The 5070-nt window shown below is 33.2% G+C and overlaps 1 long non-coding RNA gene across 1 annotated transcript; it reads left to right on the top strand.

Annotated features, from left to right (window-relative positions):
- Nucleotides 1-753: 753 nt before the first annotated feature.
- LOC124641392 lies at nucleotides 754-4296 on the top strand. The gene is made up of 3 exons (XR_006985679.1): nucleotides 754-1028; nucleotides 1253-1405; nucleotides 3902-4296. It is a non-coding gene; the product is annotated as an uncharacterized LOC124641392 (long non-coding RNA).
- The last annotated feature ends 774 nt before the right edge of the window (nucleotides 4297-5070 follow it).

The following is a 5070-nucleotide window of genomic DNA, read 5'->3' as shown; positions in this document are numbered from 1 at the left end:
TGTATTGTTTTATTTCTAAACTCCCCTTATTGGTCATATACAGTGGTCATATAGCTCTTCCTTATTCTGCACCTTGTTCAGTTTACAAAATCAGTTTATTCCTCTTTGGGTTCTTTATTCAATAAATGATAACCAGACGATAACTACCGGATGAAGAGTTCAATATATCAGCATAATATGCATTAGTGTGCTTGAAATGAGCCCTACGATGTAGCACTTCAGAGGGCTGAGAAAGCAAGCTAAGCAACAATAGAATTTTATCAATTAGAAGCGGGTAGGCAAGCATTATCTTTGCTCCTTTTCAAAAACTGCTTGCTTCGCCAAGATAAAAAAAGCCCCACTACTAGGTCATGGATAGGCGTGCAATACTCCCGGAAGTGCTCTTGGTACTTTACATAGCGGGAAGAAAAGTAGTCTTCTTATTGAACAAATCTTGTTCGAGGCATGGCAGTGAGATTGACGGTGTGGTGCAGTGGGCGCCATCGTGTCTGTTCCATCTCCCTACACAATGTTCACCTTCTAAACAAGAAATGTTTTCAATCTTTTCATGAAGAGTGAGCCCTTGTATTAATAAATGTTGAAATTGATAGAACATATATACACACATGCCTACAAATTAACATTTTTTAAATACGAAATGACAACTGCAAAGTTCAGAAGCAGGAATTCTAATAAGTTGGCAGCACTGAATTTACTATCAAAGTCAAAGTCAAAGTCAAATCATTTATTTCATTTAGGCCTTTACAAGCACTTATGAACGTCAACGTCAAAATTATAACTAAGTTTGATTCTAGTTGCCCATTCCAAAAGTAGTATCGATTGATTTGTTATTATTTTGTAGTTGTCAGTGGCTGTCATTTTGTCACGTGTAATTGTTATTATTCGTTAAATCGTTATCAAAAAATAACAAAGTTTCTGAGAAGAATCCTGTTGGTTTTGACTTTGTTTGGCCGCCTGCGCCTCAAGAGCTCGGCAGAGGTCAGGAGAGGAGGAAATAAGTGATCATGAGGGATCTGCAGCCTCCCAGTGTAAGTTCCTACATAAAATTAATAAATTAACTCAAAATATTGCTATGAAATAACAAAAAAACAGAATAACTTTATTCAGTAATCCCCTAAGACGACTCACTGACCCAGTATGGGTCTGATTTTATTTTACCACCTTATGTAGCAAAAATACTTCTGTTTTTGTAAACATAATATACCCGATTTGAACAAATTTTTCAAAGGTACATATTATTTTTTCTTATTAGGATGAGGAAATCCAGAGTTATGTGAGGGAGATTGTGGCGAACGCAAACTTGGAACACATAACTATGAAGATGGTGTATGTGCAAGTATACAACAAGTACCCGGACTTCAATCTTACTAAGAAGAAGAGTATGATCCGGGCAACGGTGATGTCGGTGAGTTTCTGCACATCTTATATACTTTTGTAAAAGGTTTGGATAAATATATACTTTAGTCTTATAATGTTGCCTTAAATCCTTGTTATTTGGAGAGCTGAAAACCATAATTATCTAAATAACCATAAAATAAATGTGTGCGTTCGCGCAGCGGAATGTTGTTGAATTTAAAGATTTTAATTATGCAGATAATTAGTGTATGACATCCTTTAATTGTGTATGGTAAATAAAACTTTGTGTATGCAGCCATTGTTTAGAAATTCACCAAAAACAGATTCCGCTGGGCGAACGTTGGCGAACGTTGTCCTGGCGGAACTTTTTTTAATCCATAGACTTTAGAAGAAAAGAGATGTGTCCAAAAATTAGTGTGTATTTGTGTATAATTGATTATGTATGAATGAAATCAGTGCATGCATAAACTTCGGAGAAATTCAAGTTTCCGCTACGCGAACGTTTGGCCATTAGCTAGTTTTCATACAAAGCGCTTACGTAGAGAGCTGTAGATTTTTACATACGTTGTTTTGAATTTGTTTATATTTGTTTAAAAAACAGATTTAGAAAAAGTCGTAGGGTTTAAAAGATAAAAATATAAACGTAAAATACACTTATTAGGTCTTAGTTCTTAAAGTATGCAGTTTGGGGTCTAGATTTTCACGTTTACACAAATCTTGTAAGTGTCTCCAACATGTTGCCAAGTATCAATGATGTTCCGTTAGTAATTAAAAAGTTATAGGATATTTTACCATGAACAGACCACTGTTTACAAAGCAGTCGAATATCACGACGTTCTAAAGGAATTGCATGGTAAAATGTATGCCTATAATTAGTTTAATCATTCAACTATTCACTTGCAAAATTTCATGTCATTAAATTCAGTAATTAAAGAAAGACAATTATAATACTGACGGAGCATCGAAACCCTACATAATCCGACCAAGTTCGGATAGCTACAAAAAAGCGGCCGTGCCATATGTCTAAGCAACGTTCTTAACTTGGAAGGTTAGTATATTTATTAATATGGTACAGTTGCGTACACAAGCGTTGGGAAAAAATAAAACAATTGCATTTCTTGAATGAAAAATATTTTTTTAATAATAATGCCACTATCTACGACATTTTAGTTAAAATACGTAACGTTTATTAACGTTATTTTTAATCACGTAGTCAAGTAATTTATGTAAGTAATAATAATAAAAATATTTTTGTACACGGATATTTAAATAGAGAAGTACTTGTTAATTGAAGATTTATTTTTATCGTAGATAGTGGCAAATTATTATTAAAAAAATATTTTTCAATCAAGAAATACAATTGTTTTTTTTCCTAACGCTTGTGTACGCAACTGTACCATATTAATAAATACTAACCTACCAAGTTAAGAACGTTGCTTAGACATATGGCACGGCCGCTTTTTTGTAGCTATCCGAACTTGGTCGGATTATGTAGGGTTTCGATGCTCCGTCAGTATTATAATTGTCTTTCTTTAATTACTGAATTTAATGACATGAAATTTTGCAAGTGAATAGTTGAATGATTAAACTAATTATAGGCATACATTTTACCATGCAATTCCTTTAGAACGTCGTGATATTCGACTGCTTTGTAAACAGTGGTCTGTTCATGGTAAAATATCCTATAACTTTTTAATTACTAACGGAACATCATTGATACTTGGCAACATGTTGGAGACACTTACAAGGTTTGTGTAAACGTAAAAATCTAGACCCCAAACTGCATACTTTAAGAACTAAGACCTAATAAGTGTATTTTACGTTTATATTTTTATCTTTTAAACCCTACGACTTTTTCTAAATCTGTTTTTTAAACAAATATAAACAAATTCAAAACAACGTACGTAAAAATCTACAGCTCTCTATGTAAGCGCTTTAAATGAAAACTAGCCAATGGCCAAACGTTCGCGTAGCGGAAACTTGAATTTCTCCCAAGTTTATGCATGCACTGATTTCATTCATACATAATCAATTATACACAAATACACACTAATTTTCGGACACATCTCTTTTCTTCTAAAGTCTATGGATTAAAAAAAGTTCCGCCAGGACAACGTTCGCCAACGTTCGCCCAGCGGAATCTGTTTTTGGTGAATTTCTCCACAATGGCTGCATACACAAATTTTTATTTACCATACACAATTATAGGACGTCTTACACTAATTATCTGCATAATTAAAATCTTTAAATTCAACAACATTCCGCTGCGCGAACGCACACAAAATAAATGAAATGAATGAGATGAAATATAGCCTGTGTTACTCGGGGAGAACGCAGCTTCTTATAGTTTCAGAACCTCAAATTTTATAAGTATATGTAGTTGAAGAAACACAAAATGCATAAATAAATATTTGAATAAAATCCATGTCCTCATGCTTGGCGGGTCAGTAAGACTATTGATTTTAAAATTCTGTTGTCAGAACTGAATTTAATTAAATATTGATAAATCGCTTGTAATATCTATCATATGTTATGTTTGTTGCAGCTAATCAGATAATGTAATCCTGCAATGAATACCAAAATATACTTAACTTGAGCTTGGCGTCGCCAGTCCTCAGCCGCGTCAGCCGAAGACTTCCACTATGTTCTTACTACCTTTACATGTTTTTTTATTAGGCTACTTTATTAAGCCTATGTGTATTTCTTAAAGGTAGTTATTATAATAAATGTACTTGTAGTCCTATCTCAATTGGATAGGAGTTAGAAATTGATGTATTTTCAAATTACTCCATAATAATGCATCTTTTCAATAATATCTGTTACTGTAGAATGTATGGTTCGAATACAAAATTTGAGGTAAAAATTACGACTCTTCCAAAGTGATTCATGTTTGTGATAATAATAATCTTTTGATTGAAAATTAAATAGTTAAAGTACTTACTTTGTTGTTTCATTGTTCAAACAAGAGTTTTAATTTTCCTTCTTATTAATGCCTATAAAAATGTATTTTGTGAAGGAAAAATAAAGGATCTAGAAAGTGACAGACAGAAAATGATGGAATTTATAAATAAAATGAATTTCTGTCATGTATTATTTTATTTCCACACATTCATTCAGCAGTCTATTAGTTTAATATACACTATCATACAAAAATACAAAGGTATGCTACATTTAAATTAAACTTAACATACATTGTTTACAATTATATGAAAACTTCTAACATCGAGATCCAATAATGGACGGATTATTACAAACGTTAGTATGTACAGTAATCAAGGGCGGATCCAGCTTCGGCGCCAGGGGGGGGTCACCCAGTCATGGTCAAGTCACAAAAAATATTATATTGTATCGTATACTTCTTTTAATATTAAAAGTAGTAGTATAAATACAATAAGTACGTACGGAGCGAGCTCGAAATTTTTACGAATGTTAAGAAAAGTGTTTTCATGTAGAAAATGGCCCGAGCAGAGTGAGCGCAATTTCTCGTATATATTTATATACTACACACAGGGGCCAAACAAAAAAGCGCGAGCGAAGCGAGCGCGAAAATTTTGTGTTCAGGTCGAGGACTAAGGTTAAAAAAGTTTTTTTATCTAGAAAATGGTCCGAGCTGAGCGAACGCGATTTCTTGGACATAATCACAGATGCGAAATTGAAAAAAGCGTGCGCGAAAATTTTTATTCAGTTCGAGGACTAAAAGTAGATGAAAATGCT

The sequence above is a fragment of the Helicoverpa zea genome, chromosome 22 (assembly GCF_022581195.2).
Source record: "Helicoverpa zea isolate HzStark_Cry1AcR chromosome 22, ilHelZeax1.1, whole genome shotgun sequence".
NCBI lineage: Eukaryota > Metazoa > Arthropoda > Insecta > Lepidoptera > Noctuidae > Helicoverpa > Helicoverpa zea.
This window is presented reverse-complemented; position numbering and strand designations above follow the sequence as displayed.